The 11,905-nt window shown below is 40.6% G+C and overlaps 1 long non-coding RNA gene across 2 annotated transcripts; it reads right to left on the minus strand.

Annotated features, from left to right (window-relative positions):
* Positions 1–5,699: 5,699 nt before the first annotated feature.
* LOC140627614 (uncharacterized) lies at positions 5,700–8,861 on the minus strand. Of its 2 annotated transcripts, none has more exons than XR_012026271.1 (2): positions 8,803–8,861; positions 5,700–6,519 (listed from the first exon to the last, which is right to left on the minus strand). It is a non-coding gene; the product is annotated as an uncharacterized lncRNA (long non-coding RNA). The 2 variants fall into 2 exon arrangements; XR_012026272.1 differs by having other exon boundaries at positions 8,669–8,850.
* Between the last annotated feature and the right edge of the window lie 3,044 nt (positions 8,862–11,905).

The raw sequence follows: 11,905 nt of genomic DNA on the forward strand, positions 1-11,905 counted from the left end.
AATATATAATATATATTATATATTATAATATAAATGATATAAATATATAAAATATATACATATATTATATATTTATATATATAAACCCCTAAGGGGATGTTTGTTACTACATTATTACCTATCTTAGCCCAACTCCAACAAAAAATTTCCTGGCACCACAACATCAAGCCCTTATCTAATTGTTAGCAATTATAGCTGGTCCTTCCTGGCTTTCCTCTTGCAGGAAGAAGCCTCAGGAAAGCCTGAAGCCTGGATCCCCCAAGAGATACTGGCTTGGACAATGACTTTGGGTGCACAGTCTTAGAGGACGCGTCAGGAATGTTCACTGCTGTTCCGCACCGGTTGCTTCCACCTCACATTCAACGTGATCAATAGGGAAGCCACCGGAGTGCACGCTCACTCAGCCTGAGTGAGTGCTATAATCTCAGTAGGAACTCTGAGCCCGCGTAATCTCAGTAGGAACTCTGAGCCCGCGATATTATTTGGTCCCTTGGAAAGATCCCATGGGGTGATGACTTTAGCTTTGCATGGCTGCCTCTGAATAGATGTATTTCCATATGCTTTGTCACACGTCCAAGTTGATGCTCTCTCCGACCTGCCTGTTTGGTGTTTGTTGGAAGGGAGGAAACACTTACCATATCCTTCTAGGATCCATAGCCGAGTCTTCAAGAAAGGTATGCATGTGTGTTAACGTGGAGTGTTGTGTGTGCTGCAACACCTTGGGGGGGATAGGTGACTGCCCCAAAAAGCAGTGAGATCTGAGAGCTTCTCCACCATCTTAATAAGTAAAGGGGAAATCACGTGGGTCTGCGTGGAGAGTAAATGTTTTTGTGAAAGGCAACTGGGTCCTTAGAAGAACAGATGGACATGTGACAGTTGTGGCAGAGTCTGGGTGTGGGGTCGATGTCTGCTCTCCTCTCCTGTGAAAACAGGCAGTCCTTCCCAGCGATGCCAACAGGGAGGGCGCTGATGCCCGTTGAGGTCCTTTTGGAGATTCTGTCTCTAGGCAGATGACGGAAGTTCAGAGGAAACCTCTCTGCGCGTCTGCCAGAGTTTTGAGGCCGTCGTTCATAATCAACGTCCTGACACAGTTCATTTTGGGGGGTCTTGTCCTGAACCCCTTCATCGCCCATCCATCCATCTGTCCGTCCCACCCATCCATCCCTGTGCTTCTGTGGTAATCATATCCCCGTCCTGCCTCACCATCTTCCTTTCCCGAACACCATGTCTTCAGGCAGAGTGGACTCTGGTTATTCATATGCTATATCGTCTTACATCTCACAGTCTCGCATCCTTCACACAGGTGTGCATTTGCCAACACCAGACCGCCTGTTCTGCTTCTTTCTGATGGTCCTGTCCCCCCGGCAGTCATGCCTTACACGTCCCTTTCTTGCCTGTAATTCGTGCAGATGCTCCTTCACATTGACAGCAAACTTCGTGCGCTTACCCGTTGTACCAGCATCCATTTCATTGGAGCTTCTGCATCACTTCTCTCTGCATCCTACTTGCCTGTACACCCTTGAGGACCCCTTCAAGGACCCAGTCATGATCATTATCTTGCTGCCTGACATTCCATAAATGTTTGAGTACATGAAGATCTACTAAGCATCGACTTGAAGAGCCACAAATACCTACTTCCCCAAGTGAACTCATGTCCTAGTGGTTTTTGTTTTTTCTTACACTCTGTTGACTTGAAAACAAAAAGCCTAAGAAAACAGGGAAAGGTAAAAGAAATATGGGAACTTAGCTGTTCTTTGTTTCTCCTTAATTACAGTATCTTTAGCAACTAAAGACCATATGAAGGAACAAGGCATAGAAAAACAATTAGCAAATTCATTAACTGTTTGCTTATGCTTTTGGTCTTAAGGATAATTAGTTGTCTTATACTTCTGCTTGGATTAATGCCTTGTGCATGGAAGCAGCCTATATTTCACGAGTATTTCTGCAAAATACAGCAGGGTGGCAAGCCTTGCCTGTGGATTGATGCAATGACATTGTGCATCAAGCAGAGTCTCTATTGATACAGTTAAATTTGAGTGTGGGGGTAGAAATAGAAATGCATGAATTTGCTAGTGTTTGAATTTCTGCAGAGTTCATCTAAAGTGTCAAATTTCATCATGGGAGGGAGAAGATCTTGCATAATGATATAGCAGAAACTCTTTGTCATGTAGACATTTTCAATTATTTATGTGGCCTGATAATGTTTGAGAAAGCTAGTGATAATTACTGGCTGTTCCAAATTTATATTTGAGGATCCATTGAGGCAAATTATTAATTCATTAACCAGCTATTTGTCTTTGCATGTGTTCCATGCAGGACCCTATCCTAGGAGCGTTGGCATGAACACTGGAATAGGACGGTATAATTCACGTGCAAAAGCAAACACACAAATAAACGTCATTCAAGGTAAAGGAAGAAGCACTGATTTAGGAGAAAGAGTAAAATACTGGAGTAAAACAAGCTTCTTCCAGATGGGAAAAATCAGGGGCAGCTTTGTAAATAAAGGGACATTTGACTTGATGTCTGCAAAATAGAGGGGTATTTGGATACAGAAACGTTCGTGTTTTGGGGGGAGCAGGAATCAGACAGGTCGATTCCCAAGCTGAAGCTATTTCTAAAGGAGCCCTTGCAAAAGAGAGGGGGGCAGACTCTCCATCATTGACTAATTACTTTAAAACCCACATCATCTGGGACACCTGGGTGGCTCGGTGGTTGAGCATCTGCTTTTGGTTCAGGGCATGATCCCCGGGTCTGGGGATCTAGTGCCATGTTGGGCTCCCCATAGGGAGCCTGCTTGTGTCTCTCCCTCTCTCTGTGTCTCTCATGAACAAATAAATAAAATCTGAAAAAAAAAAATACCAGTGGGGTTCAGGAGGCACCAGTATCACCACTAGCCAAGCCTAGTTAATCTGCATGTGACTACAAACAAGGCAAGTTGCATATTAGTCTCCACCTGAATTATATGTAACTGCAGTGCTTTGTGGGAAACGGGTATCTTTGCCTTCGTCCTATAGGGACCCTTTTAAAAATGACATGAATGGCATCTAAGAGTGTAGAAAATAAGTGACCTCACTGGAAGACGCCATGTCATAGTAACAGCTGGTTACATAATGAATTCCTGTTCTTTGAACTTTCCAGAAAACGACAGAACGGGTCAGAATAATCCACATTCTGAGTCTCGTGGAACACGCTGTCTTGATATACCCAGTATCCCGTGCAGTCCAGTGCAGGGGGTCTCATAGGACGGCAGGTCTACTCTACACGACTCGCGGCCGCGTGCCAGTAGCATTTGAGGCAGGGGACAACAGAGAGACTGCAAGTTTTCATTAGAGCAAAGAGAAGCATCTCCAGCATAGGTTGACAAGGTACCAAATTCTACGGTTAGCATCGATTCCTCTTTGCTCCTTTACGGACTTGAGTCTTCCCAGTTGGGCTTGGGGAATAGGGTCCCTGTGACTGTTTATAGTATTATGGAATGCTTCCTCTTTGGCGATGACCAACACAATATATCACAGCAACGAAGTATCACCGTGTGGCAGACCATCCTGACTCTCAAACGCAAATTAATCTTTTCTTTCCTTCTTACCTGTGACTTCCTGACCCCCGGATGGCCAACACTGACGTCCAAGAGCAACAGATGCCTATTTTAATGATCTGTTCGTTAAATGACTTGTTTTTCTCCAGCTTCACTAAAGAAAGGCCGAGGAATGAGAGAGAATGCAAGGCAGTAAAGAATTAGGTAGAAAAGCTTGTGTAGCTCTATGACTGTTTCTCTCAAATTCACAAAGAGCAGAAGACATTCTTTTACTGGGTTTCAGGAAAATATTCAAAAGCGGTAATTCGTTTGGTACTGTATTCTTCCCAATTAACGAAATGCAACATGTTTTTCCAAAGACAGAGATTTTCCTCGTGGTCTGTTTGATTCAGGAGCCAGTCAAGTGTTTTTAGGATCAGGAGGAAATTATCACTCCTTTGTTGTCCAATGCCAGACACTCTGATATTTTGTACCTTTCATCTCTCAAATGGTGCACGACGAAGAAGTGTCCTATTTACTTAATGAGATTTTTGTGTGTGTGCAAAGATTAAATTGCAAAATCGTAAAATCACTTCTCAGCTAGTTAATTTAGAGATTTTATACACAAGATTTCAATCGCTTTGCAACCCACTGCCTGGAACTTTTTGGACGGGAAACCAATGATTTGCAGAATGTGACATTTCTGATTGCAAACTTCAAGTGAGTCAGAAGGAAGTGTGCTTTCTCGTATGGGGTTTATGAAAAGACCCCAAAAGGACTCCAGGTCTAAGGTACCCATAGAGCAGATCAGACAAAGAAGGATGCTCTCAAGAACGTAAAAATGCTATTTAAAATAGTGTGTGTGTTGGACAACAGGTGTAGACCGACAAGTGTGGTTTTATTCATATATCCATTTTTTCCCCTGAGAAAACTCTCACCTAGATTACTGACTTCACTAGGACGGACAGGTGCTATTCAAAAGCTATCCCCAAGGTTAAATAAAGTGTTAAGACCAAGTTTGGAACTCCAGTACACGTGCCCCACAGTTAACTGCCGCATGTCACACACTATCTTGAAAATGTGGTATTGTTCAAGGAGGTGTAGCCTAGGACTTCTTTCAGCCCCAAAGAATCTCTTTCTCTCTTTACTCCTTGTGGTGTTCTAAAAATAGAAGTGCCTGGTCACCTTGGTAATGTGACCAGGAGCGCATTGTGTTGAATCAGCAGTCAGAAAGGTTCTCTATCCTTTCTAAAAAGCACCATGCCCAGAGAGTTTTACAGATTGAATCTCAGTGAAGTTTCAGGAAAAAAAAAAAAAAAAAAAAAAGAATACCCTTAGCTTTTGTGAATGCTTTCAAAAATATAACAGGGATGAAAACTTCCCAACTCACTTTGTAACGCTAGTGGGGCTTTGATACAGAACTGTGTATATTTTGTGTGCCTGAAATATTGCTTCGTATTTCAGATGAGCATATTGTAAAATGCTCTGGAGCAACAGATTAATACTGTCTGTTCCCGTCTTTAGTAGACACCTTTGTAGCTTTTGACCATAGCTTGACCCCATAATTATAAATATTTATGGATGCCACTATAAGGAATTTACTGATGCGTATCCCAAATAACCCTCCAAACACACCTGGGAAGGCACAGTTTACTAGGCAGGTCCCACGGGGGAGTCATGCAGATATCTGGGAAAAGGCACGTGAGATACAAGGACCCCAAGCTCAGATGCACATGGTGGGCTAAGCATTTAGTCAATATGTTTACAGAATAGCATGGGGGATATTATTGCTGGAATAGAATGAATAAAATAAGCAGCTACAGATTAGACCAGAAATGTGTCAGGATCTCATGAGAAGTAGGGCTTCCTAGGCCGTTGTAAGACACGTAACTGTTACTTCGAGTGAGATGGGAAACAATTCGAGAAATTCAAAAAGAGAATCTGGATGTAAATTTTAAAAGAACTAACCTGAATTAATTCTGTTGAGTTAACAATAGACCGTAGGGTGACAGGTCAATATAGGGACACCTGTTAGGGAGGTGACTGCGGTAACCTAGGTAAGATATGCTGGAGGCTAGGACCAGGCTTGGGTGGAGAAGGTGATGATTGCTGCTCAGATTCTAGATATGTTTGACCTTGGCTGCAGAGCATATGCAGAAGAGAGGAGATAAGGATGATTCTTGCATAAACTATAGCTTAGGGGTAGATAGAAAATTTGGCTTTTTTTTTTTTTTCAGGATATTTTGAATTCTATTTCAAAGGCATAATGGATAACCTTATCTCTTGCTCGTAGCCTTTATGGGAACTTCAGGGAGTAGCTAATTCACTCCAACATCCTGGATGTTTCCTTCCAGCTGTCCTAAGCCTTGATGGGCACAGAGTCTGAGTCCCAAGAAGTAATTGGTGGCGATTGAACTCGTATTCCAAACTGCATATTAATGCTAACCAGACTTTCCAGACCAAGGTAGAGTTCTCATGTTCTCCCGCCTTTATAATTGGCTGTAGCACACCCCACGTTTTAGATGTGTGAATTGTGACACACCACTTCTTTGGACATTATTCTTTGAATAGACAATTTTGGATGGCAAGATAAATTTAGAAATTATTCACTCCGGCTTTCAAAAGAATGATGTATAGTGGTGTTTCTGACTTGCATTCACGTGCAGGACTATTTTCAGGATTGGCTTAGCCAGAAGCTCCTGTTCCATTTTTGCTGAGGTGTCTTTGGCTTTGGCTTTCTCTAGGGGTTGGCCATGAGGGTTCAGCTACTCCCCCGTATAGTGCCAAAATGGCTGTAGCATTCCAGCCGTCACACCAAATACCGCTCTCTCCATAAGTGAGAGGATGTTCAGTCTGAGCATGATAAGCTGGGGTCCCAAGATTAGCTCTTATTGGATCATTTGTATCACATGCCCACCATGTGCTGATTAGTCCAAGCTAAGACACACCTTAGCAGCAGCAGAAGCGAGTTCATGGTCCATCCAGATATGTGAGCTATGTGGATACTGAAATAAAAATATGAGTGACATTAACAGGAGAGATTAAATGGATAGGCAACCTATATGCCCTCTACGGTCATTTTGTCAATACTCATCAATTATACACAGATGCTATCTGGCTGCTTTGATTTTTAAACAATCACATGTACACGTAACTATTTATTTACCCATATGCTTTAGCCGTTGTGGTAGGCAGCACCTGAGTTGGCTCCCCAGTGATCCCTTCCTCATGATATTCATACCCTCATGTCCCTCCCTTCAGTGTGGGCTGAATCAAGTGACAGTTTCTCATAAATAGAATATAGCTAAATAATGAGATGTCATTTCTGATATTAAGATTCCATATCTCCTCTTGCTCCGAGGAAGCCAGCTGCAATCTTTGAAGCTCTCCTACAGAGAAAATCACATGTAAATGAAATGCCATCTCTGGCCAACAGCCAGCGAGGACCTAATGCTTGCTTAGAAGTGGGTCCTTCCACAGTCAAATCTTCAGATGAGACCCCACCCCCAGCTGACATTTAATGGTAACCTTGTAAGAACTCTTTTTTTTTTTTTTAATTTTATTGATGTATTCATAAGAAACACAGAGAGAGAGGCAGACACACAGGCAGGAGAGAGAAGCAGGCTCCCTGCATGGAGCCTGATGTGGGACTGGATCCCAAGACCCCAGGATCATGACCTGAGCCAAAGGCAGATGCTCAACCACTGAGCTACCCAGGTGCTCCTAATTGTCACTCCTTGCAAGAATTCTTAAGCCAAGGGACCCAGTTAAGCTGTTTCTAGATTCCTGACCCACGGAATTTATGAGATACATTATTGCTTATTTTAAGTTGCTAAATTTTGGATCTGTTTTAATGCACCATCAGACAACTAACACAGTTATAATATCGCCAAATTGGAAACTAATTAAATTTTCAACACCAGGGACTTGGCCAACCAAATGATAGTATCCCATGCTGAGGAACTGGAGTTAGAACACTTAACTGAGAATACCACTCACCTTGTTACTGCATCGACAACTATGGCCAAGAGCCATAACCCTCTCTGTGATCCTCAGTCCTCTGTAAATAATGGTATTTCATAAGGTTCCCAGGGATGTTAAAGGACATAATCCATCACTCAACAAAGTGCCTGGCAAAAAGCAAGCCATCCAAAAGCATCAAGGGAAGAAAATTTTTTTGTTTTCTGTTTTGTTTGTTCCTTAAATGACCCCACACCTCTTATAAAGCATGAACCTGGGGAGTATTTATGGATATGTGAAATGTTCACGACATAGTAAGTGCAAATTTGGGCTATAAAAACATGCTGATACATGGACACAAAGTCTAGAGGTTGTAGGTTAAAATGACTAAAATTGATCATGGTGATTATGGCTAACTCTGTGAATACTCTAAAAACTAGCAAAGGTACACTTTATGCTGGTGAATTGTGTGGTATGTGAATTCCAGCTCAGTAAAGCTGTTAAAAATATAAACAGTGTTTTTCTTTATGTTGTAGACTTTTGTTTGCCTCATTAAACATTTCGATGTTCTCTACTGTGACCATTTTTAAGAAATAATCAGGAAGCCTTATTAAAAATCTAGTAATGACTCCAGTTTAAAAATACTTGGAGTAAGCCACTTTATGGTAGGTATGCTTGTCAAAATTCCATTATTGGCATTTATCTCTAAGCATACACAGTTTAATGGGGATTTATCATTCTTGTGAGCTAAAGAGACAAAAAAAATTTTTTTTTTGCTTTACTTCATTTGTATTATCCTATTATGACCAAAAATGTATAGATAGGTGTAAGCAAATCTGATCGTCATGGTGAATATTCTATCATTTGAGAGGACAAACCAGGCATTGGAAATAATTCCCCCAAGATATTTTCTTATAACTTCGCTTACAACCCAGCCTGTAACACTGAGAAAAACTAATAAAAAATAAAATAGAGGGGCACCTGGATGGCTCAGTAGGTTGGGCATCTACCTTTGGCTCATGTCATGATCTCAGGGTTGTGGGATTGAGCCCCACATTGGGCTCCCTGCTCAGTGGGGAGTCTGATTCTCCCTCTTCCTCTGCCTCTCCCCCTGCTTATGCTCTCTCTGTCAAATAAATAAATTAAATCTTAAAAAAAAAAAAGAAAGGATACAGGTCCAGCATATAGTATTACTTGATTGACTGTTGTCTCTCCAGCATTGTGCTAAGCTGCATTCTGCATTGAATATCTCTTGGGATGCCCTGTCTCTCCTGTGAGGCAGGTCTAGGAGATGCTCCTGTTTGTAAATGGCTCCCAATGATCCTCACCTCCCGACACTTCATGCCTTTGTGTGACTGCCTCCCTTTCAGTGTGTAGGGGACCTAATGACTTGTTTCTAATGCATAGAATACTGCAAAGTCATGAGCCATCACTTCTGTGTTTAGGTCATAAACACATGTGACATCATCTTGGTAATATGCTACTTCTATTGCCTTCTTGACTTGAAAACTTTGACCATGCAGGTTGACGTGTTTGGGCAGCTCATGAAGGAGGGAATTGAGGGAAACCTCTGGCCACCACTCACCAAGGAACCAAGGCCCTCGGTCCGACAAAGTGTGAAGAATTGAATCCTGCCAGTGATCATGTACACTGGGAAGCGGGTCCTTCCCCTATTGACCCTTCAGATGATTATGATGGGAAGACCCAGCCAGGCTGTGCCAAGATTCCGGACCACAGAAACTGCAAGACGACATATGTGAGTTCTTTTAAGCATCTACATTTTGGGATAACTTTTTCATAAAAAATAGATAAATCACAGCATTCTATTACTATGTTTTCAAAGTGGGAAATGTATCATGTTGGGACAACAGCAACAACAAAAGATATCTATTTTCAGATAAGTAGGTAAAACTATGGAATTTCTCACATTAGAAGGTATTCTAGCCAGGCAGAAAAATAGAATTCAACAGATTTTAATACTTTGGTAAATTTGTCATTGATAGTTTTTTCATAAACGTGTGGTTGATAGGAACGGAATTTTGGGTTTTCTCTTAAGCTCTTGAGAGCAAACTTACTTTCTCATGGAACATGTCAAGGCATGTTTGTGTGACAGAAATCTAGCCCTAGCATGCCATCCCCTCACAACCACCCCCAGGTTATATTAAGGAGAACAGCCTACAATTCTTGGTTTCTACAAGGCAGGATTTTATGGTGTAATGCTTACCTCCTCTTTCTGACTTCTCAGAAATCCTGGAGGTAATTGGAAGTATGGATATAGATTCTTTCATATACACACTGTACGACAAGACTATTTTGGTCTCTGAGTAGATCCCTCATATGGTGTCAGTAATGATGACTCCTTTTGGGTACTGGCAGGTTTACAGGTGAGCATTTCCCGTAATGCTGTGAGGTTCACTGCCAGTTACCACAGCTGCGCACGGCATGAGCTGCGTGATTAGGTGCTCTCATGCCGTATCACTGATGGCAGCCCAGTGTAGACATATGGAATGCTTTCTGGGAAAATTTTGTGACTCGTACTTAATTCCTCAAAGAGTAAAGTTGGACCTGAACTTTGCTCTGAGTCCAGGAAACACAGTCTTCTCAGCCATAAGCTTACCCTCCTTCTCTACATTTTTATTCTCAAAGAGTCTGTGTTTCTTTGCTCACTCTGCCATTTATGCAGGTTCTGGGGTGTGTAAAATAAAGAGTACAGTTCACAAATACAGTTCACAAATTAATTTCCACATATACTTTGTCCTGTTATCCTCACAGCAAATGCGTGAGATGGGTGGTAGAGGAATTATCATGTACATTTTACAAAAGAAGAAATAATATTTCCGAGTTTTTAGGGAGCTGGTCAGCATGAAGCAGTTCTTCCCATGATACTAAATTCATTTACTCCACCTGGATCGGATGGTATGTAAAAAAGCAATGGTCCTCAGCACAAGGAGCAGATGTGGTGTAACTCAGGGGAGCAGGGCGCTTTAGTTCCTTAGTAACACTCCTCCTGGCGATGCCTATCTCAGAGTTTGAGCCACAAAAATCTCTGTAAGCCTTTTTTGTGTTGTTGCTTGTTTGATTGCACCTTACTTTTAATGCTGTTTAAAAAGAACTTTGTGTCATTGGTATATAAAGGGATGCATGTTTGAATTATATATCATCTCAAGACTCTTGCTAGGAAGATTGAAAATGTTTACTCTCTTAGTTCTGGTAAAAACATCAGGTGATATTTTGAAAAATTCTTGTTTAAGATATTTTCACTGTTTTTCTCACAGTTCTTTACTCCCTCAAAAACTCCACACCAAAATTTGAGATATTTTTGAACCTCTAAATTTGAAGAAATATCTTCATTTCAAAAGTGCAAGCTTAGCTGATATTCATTTTTAAGGCAATTTGAATCCCAGATCCCATTCAGGATGCTACCTCCGTATCTTTCAGGCTTCAAGGAGACAAATTTGTAGATAAATGCTTTCTTTAGATAGATTTAAATAAAGTTAAATAAAAAATATTATGTTTGTCTCACATAACTTTTAAGGAATAGTTAAAAATATGAACTCTGTGCATTTCTACAGAATAGTTCAATGGAGTGTCTACATTGACCTAATTCAATAAAAATTTTTATCAGAATGCAAACTAGAAAATATAAAACTGGAAAATATAAAAATTATTATAGGGTATTATACATTTTTTAGTAGTCACATTTATATGCCTATGAAAGGAAAGTGAAGTTGTCTCGTATAAACCATACAGTAAATCATGACTAGTTAAGAGATGAATTAAAAGTTAAATTAAAAACAGAACATAATATGATTTTCTCTTACACATAAATCCACATTCAAGATCTAGTCTAAGACGTGGTGCTGAGTTGCCATGGACACATAGCAATCTTTATAATAAAGATAAAACCAACACCACTGCTTCATAATGTTTGGAGAATATTTTGAATATTACTGAACTATGCACTCTTCTAAAACAGTGAAGTTATTAACTAAAGATGGTAAATTAAGGAAGGATTAGTAGAGTTCAAAAGGGAGCTTTATTTGGATTAATGGAGATGGGGAGAATCTCATTTTCTAAAAATTACACCCTAGCTGAAGCCTGAGTGAGTTGATCTATAATATTTCATTAAAATACATAACCCAAGCCTTGCAAGTATAAATTAAAAAAAAAAACCAACAGAACTAGAATATTTGGAATAGAAATGAAGAGAGAGAACTCAAAATTCTCACAATCCATTTGGGATCTTTCCTAAATTATTTAGATATGTACACTGGATGGTACAAAGCCGTGCCCCTAAGGGGTGTACAATTTTCCCCTAAAATAATCTAAATATCCTTGTTGGTAAAAATAGCTTAATTTGTTAATAAGGATACTGGAGGCTCATGGCATGAAGTACAGTACTGGGAAAGGTGGGTGGAGAAGTATTCTATA

Source organism: Canis lupus, chromosome X (genome assembly GCF_048164855.1).
Source record: "Canis lupus baileyi chromosome X, mCanLup2.hap1, whole genome shotgun sequence".
Classification (NCBI taxonomy): Eukaryota; Metazoa; Chordata; class Mammalia; order Carnivora; family Canidae; genus Canis; species Canis lupus.